The sequence below is a fragment of the Limulus polyphemus genome, unplaced genomic scaffold, assembly GCF_000517525.1.
Source record: "Limulus polyphemus unplaced genomic scaffold, Limulus_polyphemus-2.1.2 Scaffold1966, whole genome shotgun sequence".
NCBI classification, from domain to species: Eukaryota; Metazoa; Arthropoda; class Merostomata; order Xiphosura; family Limulidae; genus Limulus; species Limulus polyphemus.
This window is the reverse complement of record NW_013667576.1, coordinates 214,881-228,046: the sequence shown is the minus strand read 5'-3', so window position 1 is coordinate 228,046 and position 13,166 is coordinate 214,881. Positions and strand designations below refer to the sequence as shown.

General features: G+C 32.0%; 1 long non-coding RNA gene across 4 annotated transcripts; it reads left to right on the top strand.

The window, feature by feature from the left end:
- The first annotated feature begins 697 nt into the window (after positions 1-697).
- LOC111087290 lies at positions 698-10,111 on the top strand. Of its 4 annotated transcripts, none has more exons than XR_002611998.1 (3): positions 698-1,565; positions 6,142-6,354; positions 6,997-10,111. It is a non-coding gene; the product is annotated as an uncharacterized LOC111087290 (long non-coding RNA). The 4 variants fall into 4 exon arrangements; XR_002611997.1 differs by lacking the exon at positions 698-1,565 and adding an exon at positions 1,586-1,896; XR_002611996.1 differs by lacking the exon at positions 698-1,565 and adding an exon at positions 3,079-4,340.
- The last annotated feature ends 3,055 nt before the right edge of the window (positions 10,112-13,166 follow it).

The following is a 13,166-nucleotide window of genomic DNA, read 5'->3' as shown; positions in this document are numbered from 1 at the left end:
AGGTTCGAGAAGGACGTGGCGTGATACTAGTCACGTGACCTCGCTGACGCAACAATACAAATTTTATTCGTTGATCAAACCCCATTTTATTTAGTGGAAAAGGACTAGTGTTTTTGTTTAGCTTGACGATAAAGCTTGTTTGAATTTGCTCTCTAATTGTGTAGATTATAAGGTGTGAGAATAAATACTTGATGTTTATTTGCAGTGTTTAGAAATTCTAGAAGCTGTCATGTTCAAATTCGATGTAGCTCAACATCATGTTAAATTTGTTTAGAAATTCTAGTAGCTGTCATGTTCAAATTCGATGTAGCTCAACATCAAGTTAAATTTATTTAGAAATTCTAGTAGCTGTCATGTTCAAATTCGATGTAGCTCAACATCAAGTTAAATTTATTTAGAAATTCTAGTAGCTGTCATGTTCAAATTCGATGTAGCTCAACATCAAGTTAAATTTATTTAGAAATTCTAGTAGCTGTCATGTTCAAATTCGATGTAGCTCAACATCAAGTTAAATTTGTTTAGAAATTCTAGTAGCTGTCATGTTCAAATTCGATGTAGCTCAACATCAAGTTAAATTTGTTTAGAAACAGGGATCGATATGTATGAGGATGTGTGTTTGTATGTTTATAACAAGCTCTTTAAACTTCGATACCATATCCATCATTGCTTCATTAGCCATGTTTGTTTATTTGTTTCCTTTAGTCATCGTGCTGTTCAGAGTAGAAACTTTGTCATTTATCTCACTGTCTGATTGGTTGGCAATGCCCGTGGAAATTGATTTCGTTAGCTGTATGAAGCCAGACGTTTTGTCACGAATCCACGAACAAGAAACTTGCTAATCTAGTCGTCTAGGCTCCTCCACTCATCTTTCGAAAATAAACATATACATTGGAGTAAAGATGAGGAAAATCATTTAGAAGGACCAAAACGACAAACTTATTTAATCCTTAAATTACTAAACTCAAAATAAGAAGTTTATGCGGCATCGCATCACAATTTATTGTTGAAAAGTATGTCTTCATTCTATAGCCCGAATACACGAACTGACTTTGAATTATTTGAACAATCTATGCGAACTAATTGCAAATGTGGTGAGTGAAGAGTGTGGGACTCGGTTGTTAAGAGTGGGAGTAAGCTTATCAGGTTGGTGAAAGTTGTGCTTGGTTTCTTTCATGACCCAGTGGCTGGAAGCAGTATTAATGTGATGTGTTTGATGACAGATCTCCACGACAACACATTATGACATACAGTGAAATGCAGATTGTGAAGCATGAGTTGAAGGTACCATTGAAGTGTCATGTTCGTATCATCTGAGGACAACCTTGTGGTTCTTATGAGGAACAAACACAGAATGATACAGAAAGTGACAAACTCAGGCAGCAAGAAGTGATAAAAACCAGTAAATCCTTATTAAAGGGAATGATAAAGAGTTGTTCAACACTGCTGCTAAACAAGCCAGTATTGGGCATGTTACCAACTTCCAAATCAAATCAAAATAGATTAGTTTTGTTGAAGTATCATGAAATGACAGCTGTCAACCGTACAATATTGTCTGTCTATGCTGGGTATGTTATTAGAAAATACATATATCTGTGGCTTCCTTTAATGAATCATTTTGAAATTGGAAGTGGGTCACTCATATCACGAGGAAAGTAACATGAACGTGGACGACATAGACGCAGTGTTTTGTTATTAAAAATGTAAGGTCTTAATAAATAGGTAAACATGAACTTACTGTGCTTCAGTGTGCTGCCGTATGAATTCTTATTGCAGCTGATTGTTTTATTCTGTACACATTGATATAGTCACATTGTGACATGAATAAAGATCGCTTAGTGAAGGTGAAATGTCATGGCAACGAGTAATATTACTATGATGACAGGATGTTTATTATGGGTGTGTATATAGTGTGTTAATAGCGAACTAATAAATGCATGAATAATGGATATTCGAAAACTCCATGTTGATTAGATTAAACCTGTGGACATGTTAACTTGTGAATAGATATATTTGAAGTGATATTGTGAATTGGATTAACCTCATAGTTAAATGTAATTTTGGGATTAATGTGGTTAAACATTCAGTTATATTTCAAACACATTTGAAATGTCAAAAATATAGTCTGAATATGCACCATAATGCAAGGAGCAGTGTTAATATAAAAAATAAAAAGTTTCCTGGTATTGAGCTCCAGTTCAGCCAGGTAATGTGCATGAAAAAAGACGAATTTTCAAGGCATCGTGTATATACAACGTCTATTCGCCCTGTCTCTCCAACCAAGCCTTAAGGTGGATTTTAGACCATATCAAGTAACGTTTCTTGTGGTGACGTTTCCGTCCATCAGTTTATTAACATATTCCTTCCTTTTATGGTTTGCGCTCTTTGCCGCAAGGACGTGCTTCGCATTTTGGGGTCGCGAGTTGTGCTATAAGAGTGACATTTAAATCCTACTATTCGCTTATATAAGAGTAGCTCAACAGTTGACGGTTGGTGCTGTTGACTTGATGCTTTCCCTCCAGTATATGGGTAAAAATTAGGGACAGCTATGTGCATATAGCCGTTGCATAGCTTTGCGCGAAAAATACTAAAAAACAAACATCCTATTTATGTTATCTGTACCTCTTTATTTTTTATTCTGTTGCTGGTTTTTAGAAACTAGCTTATATACGCTTGTAGAAGACATGGGGGGGGGGGGCAGAAGCCGTTTGGATGACTTTCAGCATATGTTTGTCTTCTTCGCTATGTTTTTTCAGGAACTTTTTTGACCATTTCATTTGTTTTTCCTCTACTTCGGTTATCCTAATTTTTGCTAAGCTTTCTTAATTTTGTCGTGCCACCCATTTACTTTTTCCGGCATGTCTGTGGACTTACAACACTAAAAACCGGGTTTCGATACCCGTGGTGGGCAGAGCACAGATAGCCCATTGTGTAGCTTTGTGCTTAACTACAAACAAACAATCTTTCTTGCACTGCTTCTGAACTGTTTTTAGTTTTATTCAGAATTTTAATTTAGAATTAATTTCATAAATAGTGTTAAGAGTGTTCAGTTGAAATGAAAAGCTGAAGTGGTTTGATACTGTAAACATGCCATCTTTTAATTTGAATTTTAGCCAATATCTCAAATCCCTGATTTAATCTATTGTGGCAATGAAAGAGCTTACTGTAAATATGATAATTTATTTAAAAAGTATAAATAAAATCCCAACTTTTACTGGGATTTGAACTTCAGTCTTCAGAATACAGGAAGGTCGAGTGCTGTAACAACTGACCCACTTTGACTTCCAGCGTTCAATCTCTAATGTTAAAACCAAGTCTGTAATAAACTTCACTAGCATAGTCCAATAAGGTATAAGAAAAACAAGTTGGAACAATACTTGCGGGCATAAGCTTTCAGCAAGATGGTTAACTGGTTTGGTGTCACGATTCTATAATTTATAGTGTAGATTAGAAAATAAGAATTACACTCAGAAAGTGGTTAATGCTAATTATAAGTATTATAATTAAACATTTAAAACTGTAGAAATTAAAGTTTATGGACATTTCTTTGTTTTATTCGTATGCATAAACATAGATGAAGGTCTGGTGGCTCTGAAATTACGAACAGAAACTTGAAACCATGTTTTTGTTCTATGTTGGATTGTAATCTTAATCATTGTTTAGATTTTTTGAGCAAAGCTACGTAACGGTTGTATGCGCGTAGGTGCTCCAAATTTTGAACTAATATACTAGAGATATTTAAGGTTAAGTTTGTATTTAAGCATAAACTTATTTATTTTTTAAGATCCTAAGCTAAAACTTTGTTTGGAAATGTGTTTATATGAATAAAAATGAAGATAAGTATATTATAGCAGTGCCAATCACTGTGGTTAATCAGAGAAAGATAGTATAACATAATGAATTTTGATTGACAAAATTAAAAATAATAAAAATAGCCCTCTGGTAAGCTATTTAATTTTTTCTCATATCTTTCAGGCTTTTGAGCAGACATAACTTGTCAACTACTATCTATATAGAGTCCTTTAATGTATTTTCTGCTCTGACCTTGGTGACCATACGTCCCTATTTGGACCTCTTTCCCGAAGAGGTCTTTTGTGACGTAACAAATATCCCGGTTTTAACCTGCCGTATTTCTTTTGATAGGTGACTCCATGTTTGCCTAAAAGTTCGAATTTTTCAAAGAAAATTAGTAATCTATTTATGGCTATTATTGTATCAAAGAGACGAACGATAGAAAATGTAACTAATATTAATGTAAAGTGCGATTTTAAATTGCTGTAAATAATATAAATGACACCCTACTGGCTTGTTACAGTGACATCATCAGTCACAAGATCAGTGAGGTACGTGAAATTCCCAGACTTCGTCGCCATTTACGTTGAATATTAGATTATTAAGCCTAGACTGAGTTGGCATGTGGCGACGCTTAACGGTTTGATCACCTGACATTTATAGTCACCTTTACTCTGACTGTAATACACAGAAAACAAATGTTATCGGGATTTAATCTGTCTCAACTGGTTCATAAACCTAAATTTGTGCTATATATTACTGGCTTCTCGGTATTTAATTTTAATATAGAACGAAAATAATAATTTACTGTAATTATATCCTATTGTGTAATGGCTTCCGTGTGTGGATTTTCGCATTTCAATAGCTTTACTATTGTACAAAATATACTGCACGAGACGTTTTGTCTTTTATAACGAGATTAAGGCTCCACGAATCTAAGAATCGAATTTCACGCTTCTACATTTACTTCAATGAAATACAATATTATAAAGTAGAAGAAAAATTGCGAACCTGACATCTAGTCTTGTTTTCACAATGTGCTGCCATCTGGTGAAAAGTCGTTAAGTCATGAACTGACAAACAAAGAAAGCACATCTGTGATAAAATGTAAATATTAAATAAATTAAAAGATAGCATGGATATCAGTTTAAGCTTGGGGACATTTCTGTACTTTTTGTGATCAGAAATAAGTTTAATGCATGTTGATTAGATCTAAAGCTCCAAAACGAAATATATTTATTATATTTAATAACCAGTTTTAAGGTAACCTTGATTTAGCCTGGCATAATTAGATTTGTGGTTTCGATTTATCATTATGCAGATTATCTTCCCTATATCGTTTAGATGGAATTCAGTACAATAGGTGGAAGGGACAGTATTTATTACAAAAAAGGCTTATTTTTGAATTCAGTTAAGAAATTAAAAAAAAAGTAAGTAAGTAAAATTCCCACTAACTGCTTTTAGCTCAAACGTTTCTTTCAAATAAAGAAAATATCCTAGACAGACACTGCCTATTTTGCATTACATTTTCACTTTATACCAGGCTTGCACTTCTGTGTTAAAAATGAAGTTAGTTTTATCAGTGATACAGACATTTGCTTTTTTTTGATAACTAACAGTATCAAAGTTATAATATAGTTTGATTAGAGTGATGTGGCAAAATAATTCCTTATTTACAGGGTGTCCAAAAAGTCTGGAACCATAGGCACTTCAACGAATTTTACAGAATCTGCAACATACTGTTCTTTGTAATTCGAAACAAGTTTGAATTAACAACAGGATTGACTCGACCTGATGCTTTGACAGCACCATAATCAGTAATGTATCTGAAATTAAGAAAAACTGCAAATTGCCTATGGTTCTGGACTTTTCAGACACCCTGTATATGATAAGGCATGTATAGAAATGTTTTTCTTTGTCTGTGTATTGTGTCACATGTACCTGAATTTGAGGATATATATATACACAACTCTCATTTTTTGTGAGAGACAGACTTTCCTGACAAGTACTAATGTCTTGAGTCTTTTATTTCATAAGTTTTTGTTTTCCTTTTAATTTGCATTGTTATGAATTGTTAGGAAAATAACATTAATGAAGTATACATTCATAAGACTTCCATATTCGTAAAAGCAGTTTTTATAATGTGCATGATTTTTTAAAATTATAGAAAATGATAAAGAAAGTATTCAGATGCATCAGAGTAGAGAGATCCAATTATTAGAAATAATGTTTTTAACCCAGAAGTATATAACAGAGAGAATAGTTTCTGGATAACTATTTCAACAGACTTGTACAAACAACTTGTATCTCTCTGCTTTCAATAAATATGGAATTTTGCTTTACCACCACTAGGTAGCCTTAGTAGTTATACTCCAACTGTGCTCAGTAGTAATGGTGACGCCTTTGAGCTTGGAATATCTCGACCCGTACACAGAGAAATCCTATCCCCTATGGCCCATAAAGAACCTGCAAATTCTGAAACCAGTGAAGAGATGCTCAAACCTGCTAACTCTGAGGAAATTTCATCTTGGTCAACCTCTACAAATTCTGATCTTTTGTTTTGAGGTAAAAGTTACTCATGTTGTGTTGTTCTTTGGTAGGTTTTATCATTTTGTAAGCTTAGTGCAATAATTAATTCTCACTTTTTTTACATTTTAAGTGTATTCTGTTTGATTATACAGATAATAAGCAGTGCAAGTTAATCATAATTAACAATCAAACAAGATTATAGGGCATAGAATATGTAAAAAATGCAAAAAGTTGCTTCTCGTTATTTATTATAAATCACACTTATGGGTGTTTGTGCAATATTGTATATCTTGTAAGAACGTATTCATATACTGACTTTTGATACATAAAAATTATATGATACTTGAAATATCTATTAAATTAAAATGTTGGCAGAAAAACATTGTACTTCTATACTTGCTAAAAACTATTTCCAGATAATTAAATTATATTTAGATAAATAAGTCTAAAAGAATGATTATTTAGTATTGTTAAAATTAAAAATGAAGCAAACTTAAGTTATCTAATGAATAAAACATTCGTTTTTTTCTTCTTTTATGTATAAAGTATATTTTTATAGCCCATGTATTTAAAGAACCTAGAATATCCAAATACTTGTATTTCTTGCTTTTAAATAACAATCACAAGTTGCTTTTTTTATGAAAACAAAATAAACAACTTATCAGTTTTATTTTTCAGCATTGATTAGTGTGAAGAACTTAAAGAAAAAATCATTTTAATGGCTCAAATCTGTATTGAAGATGAGGACATTTTTTAAGACTTGAACAAGACCCAATGCTGTTTCCTGTTGTACAACTTTGAAAGAAAATTACTGACATTGGTAGTTAACTTGCAAGAAAAGAATTTGTTTTATAATTTTCTTGTTGCAATTGATAAGAAGAAGATCAATGTCTTTCTATATATATAGCAGTCATTAGATATCTTTGTGGAGTCAATCCAACTGACAGAACAAGTTTACATTGTATCAGGTGATTTGAATAAATTAAAAAACAGTTTTTGTCCATATATTAAATTAGGAATTTCAGGATTGCCATTTTGTTTGTTAAAAGATCTTTGCGTGTTCATTTGTAAAAAGGAAACTATTATACAGTCAACCAACGTCTTTCATGATAAATATATGGAATAAAAAACTCTCTCTTTTGGAGAAATGGCTTAATCTTAATTTTTTTTAACCGATTTATAGCTCATAGTATACTCATTAAAAGCAATTAGCAAAATCATCAATTTGGGAGATTATTTCTTTCCTATCTTTGTACTTTATCTATAGATGATTTGACTTGCAAAGCCCACTGTTTTTACATCTCAGCTAACTGAAAGAGTGTCTTAGTTCTTACACAGTATTTGAACACTAACTGGGATTAATGCATGTTTTTTACATGCCTGAGGAAAGGTAGTAGGAATATAGGTTGGATACAGTTTTATTTAAAAGAAGTTTCATTCCAGTTTTTTAGATCTATACAGTCTTTTTGTTGTTTTTTTTTCTATTTTTCCTAGAATATACAAAACCCTTTGGCTAGTTTTTTACATAACATTTAAGTCATTCCTAACAGAAAAAGGACGTCTTAATTAATTATCTGTTGTGTGCATGTATGTATACTAGAATAAGAATTTATCATGTCTGGTCTAGATTGTGTGAGGTTTTACTGTTCCAGAAATAACTTTTGATGAACTTCTTGTAAATGCATTTAAGATTAGTATATTCAGTGTATGTTTTTATACATTTTTCCCACTTTCATTGTACTTATAGCAACGTGAAAACAATATGTGCAAGGTATAATGAAAGTATTATACAGTGCACATCTTATGTAGATACTTAAAAACTGAAATCTCAATGTCTTTATTTCCAATGTGACTACTTACAATATCTTGCTTCTGTGTTTGAAGATCAGACATAACTGCACATAGTTAAATTTCATAGGGACCACCATATTTAACTTTTATTAATAATACTAAATTGTATTCTCTTAAATTAGTTTAATTTGTTTCAAAAGACTTTTAAGCTATTAAGTATATATTTAGCAACTAATCTAAATAAATTTATAATTTTTCATAAATGACCGATACGAAACTTTTCTTTTATGTAGAAAAGAAAATATAAATCAAGTATTGAATTTTTTTTGCTGTTTTACTTGGTCAATTTATATGTACAGCATATGCCTACATTTAGAAATCATCAATAATGATTATTAGAATAATTCTTTTTTCAATGTTTTGTGTTGATGCTTAAATGTTTTAATGATAGACTTTTCCCAAGATATATGTACCAGACCCATTCCAAATGCTACATTATAAGAAAATTCCTTGTGCCAATTCTGTTTTTTTTCTCAAATTAAATAAGTAATACTGATTGAATTAGGGGGGAAAATGCAACACTTGAATGTGAAGATTCTTGGTTCATGAAAATCCACAAGTGATCAATTTGTAAAGAAATACATTAATTAAAAATTATCATTACAATACAGGTTTGGTACAAGTACAGAGACCTACATATAGGAGAATTTATTAAAGTTTATTTATTGCTCATAAGATTTGGATGGTATGTACTGTGCCCGTTTTTCCAATTTCCAATTGTAAGAGCTCCAGGACCCTGTTGAAAAAACAGTAATGCAAAAATTCCACTTCACCATGATGTTTTCTAAGTTCGTTCTTACAGCCACTTGAAATGAGTACGCTCAGTAACAGGATCACTCATTGATATTATGAAACAATGTGACAACAAGGTCATTACCATACTTTTGCAAGGCTAATGATATTCCAACCAATTTTATAATGAAAGAAAGACAGTTACTCAAAAACAAACAATGAGGAGAAGAATTACAGTAGGAATGGAACGTAAATATCATGGTGTTGCATGATTTTGGATTATCCTACATTATTTATAATCTGTAATAACAGATTAATTAATTGTTACACACCTTACACTAACAAAAGGCTCAGAATAGCATTTTTATTGAGTAATATTTGTTTGTATTAGTTATCTAAACATTGTCAAAGATAAAAGGACAATGGCTGAAATCAGTTTTATATTTCATTTTTTGTAAATGTTTATAACATTTGTACATGTTTATTGCCTAAATTACATGTTTGAAGATTTTGTTGTAGACAATATTATATTGTTTTTGTTATAAAACATAAGAAGTAGTTAAGTGGATAAATGGACAATATGTTTGTATGTTGTATTTATTTTGTATGTCAACTTCCAAAGGGACTGGAAGTTTACTTTACTCTATCCATCAGGAAAAAAAAAATTGTTTAATTAAACATACACAGTAACAATGTTGTTTATAATAGATTTTATAATGCTTTTGCTTTGACTCAATAACATCAAAACATTTTTAATGACATTTTTATTGTATTTATATAATACTTGCTAACAATAGCAATTTTCAAATCAAAGTTTCTGAACTCAGCATCAGACAATAAAAATACAAGGTGATTAGTAAATTAACATTCTAATTACGATGTTTGTTTTTAATGTATCAGAGTAGATGTTTGGTGCTTTTGCAGAGCAGAAAATTTCACCTTTCATTGTATCTAAAGAAGTGTTACTTGTGAAACAATTATTGGATAATGAGTGTTTTTATGTTGCCTGATGTAAAGTAACTACTTACCATAGATGTATGTACATAAGTAGTCACGGTACGTTTTTAAACATATTGTGTTTCATAATGTCAGCACTTATGTTCCACAATTTGTATGTACTATTATGTAAATTTATTTTCTTTTTCTTCCATCGGTGTTATATTGAGAATGTTTTTTCATATGAGTATTAAAAAACATTTTGTATTTCAAATGTTTTGGCAATTTTCCTAAGCTTACCTTAGTAGCTAAACCACTATTGATTACATTGTAGTTTCAGTAGTAGTAAAACCATGCATTATAACGTATGCTGAAGGACAGATTTCACTAGAATCTATTTTGCAACTGTACTCTTTTTCCGAAGATACTTCATTCACCTAGTAGATAATTCAGTAGAATGGAAATAACATTAAATTTTACTTCTGTTTGGTGTGCTCTGAAAAAAAGTAAATATTCCAAATGAATAACTTTAAAAATTCTAAATGATGTTTTTTTATGTTGTTTAGTATTTGATTTCAGACAACACAAAAGAATAACTATAAATATATGTTTAAAGTAACAGATGTTTTAAAAAAATGTTTACACCATCAGCTTCTAGATTACATGCTTTCATAAGGGGATGATTCCATCTGTCTCATGTTGTCTTGATACTGCATCCCAACTACTTGTCTGATGCAGTTTTCCAATTAAATGCTCATAGTAATTACCGGTGATGGAAGCTCCTTACTCCAGATAATCAACAAATACAATAACTTCAGCATCCCAGAAAACAGATGTCATAATGTTACCCATCGAGGCAGTGACACAAAATATCCAACCTATGCTTTGCAGTTTGGTCTATGGATCAAAATGATAAGCCCATGTTTCAACCATGGTGATAAACCAGGGTATAAAGTTCTCTGGGTTTAGACGGAACTGTTCCAAAAGCGCTGTTGATATATGCTGTCAAGTTGCCTTTTGTTCATCAGTCAAGGTTCAAGGCCCCCATCTTGCAGACACCTTTCTCAACTGCAAGTGGTTGATTAATACTGACTGTGTACTACCATATAAATTGTTCATAGATTAAGAAATGCATCTGACAGCCAACCAATGATTGTTCATGATGAGATCCTGCACTTTTCCTTCAGTTACTTCCCGTGCCGTACTGATGTTTGATGGCACCCTGTGCGACATATAAATTCAGCAACACCAGCCCATTAGTTTTCTTTGTTAGTCAATCAGCACTCCCCTTTGAGTTGGCACACTGTGAAAATGTACTGATGGGCACCCAGACTAGTGAGCATCTTCACACGAAACTGTGCCATGCTTAAATGCATCACTTCACTTAATAATGGCTGCATAAGCAGAAGCACAAGCTCCCAATGTCTGTTGAATGTTAGCATGCACTTCCTGTGGACCTTCAAACGGAGATATTTTTGACAGCATGCACTTAAGATTTCACCATTTTCGTTTTTTTCTGTTGGCATGCTTCACACAAATACCTAAAAACTGGTCAAATGATATAATTTTAGACACACTACAAATAGTTTTACACTAAAAGGTAGTAAAAATTTCTTTCAGGTCAAAATACAAACTTTTTTATCGAACCACCGGACACATACAACACTATATATATTTAGTTAATTTGCTTCTTGGACTATATTGTGCTTTTAAAAGAAAACCCAAAATACTAAAAGAGATATATATGATAAAAGAACAAAAATGATTATGTAAATATAACATGCAACTCACTGTTTGTGGTATCTTTAGGTGGAGTAACTGGTTAGGTTCTACCGATTACAGAGAAGTTCGGTAGAAAATTATCATAGAGTAAATTTGAATCTTCTGACTTTAACTTAGTAGTGAAAGAAAGAGACTGGAAACAGTATACAACAATGTAAAATAATATTTATTCATACAAATAATCAAAGATGACTGTATTTATGGAGCCTTTGCTGGAGATTTGAGAGCCCTCAGTGAAAAAGTAATAGAAGTGAGTGGTTGTCCAAGAATGAGTAAACATGGTGTTATATACGCAAAACAATAATTTTTCTCGGGGTGCATGCATAACATGTGATTGTTGGTTATATCCCTCAAGGTTTTATTTTCAATATATCGCCTGATCTGCCTGTGGAAAAGACCACTGTCCACTTCTATTTATTATGTTTAATCTTATAGAAATATTTCTTGCAAGAAAGTGCATGTGATGTCACAGATAAATGACCCAGAACAATGACTGACATTCTGTAATTAAATTTTTTTTTGTATTAAATAAGAGGGTAGCTGGTTTCATTTTTGCTACTTTTATACAAGTAATAATTACTTTACTATTTTAATACTATTTATTCATTATAACTGAAATGTTACTGATACATCAAAACTTAGTGATAAAAGTATCACTTTTGCTCAAGTTCAAAGTAACATCATGATGATCAACTTTCACTAACTCCAAAAGTTGATATATGGTTTCCCTCAATGTTTTACACTCAGCCCTTCAGTAACCAACACGATGCCTAAGCGGAATGTACGACAACTGCATGCCCACATCACTAGAGCAGTAACCTTAATTACTATGTAAATATGCTTGATGTGCTTGACTCGGATAGCTTAGAAGTTAGGGAAAGTGAGTCAAGTGGTGTTCAAATGCATGATCATGAAAAGGCAGTGAGACAAGAGAATGATCTCGTGATGATAAACTCGGACCCAGCAGAGGAAGGCAGAAACAGTGTCTACAATGTGAATCATTTGTCCAAGTCACAGTGGGAGCACCGGGAAATATACTTCCCAGCCACAGTGAATGGATTAATAAAGAAAGGGGAAGTGTATTTGTTAATTTTACTTTTCTTCACCAAAATGTGTAATTTCAGTGAAAAGACAAAAATAATCCATCAATGATGTAAAGGCCTCATCTACTGTTTGATTTGCTACTCCCTCTGCAGTAAACTATAATTTTGCTGAATCACAGCTCTTCAGTACTGCTTTGGAGAGCAAACCAAAAAAATACAGCTCGACCTTTCATAGTGGTGGAATATAAACATTGAAATTACATGTTTTGGTGAAGGAGAGAAAAATTCACAAATAAATTATAACTAATGTGCTGAATAATAGTGAATAATTAATTGTGATGGTATTGTCACATCTTATTCAAACACTTAAAAGTATTTTAGGTTATTTATGGTGAGCAAAGAACTTTACATCAAAGCCTACCAAAAGGTAGTACATTTCTAAATAGTTAGTAACCCTAGTTCTATTTATTTCACTTACATTAGACATATTATTATTAAATAGTT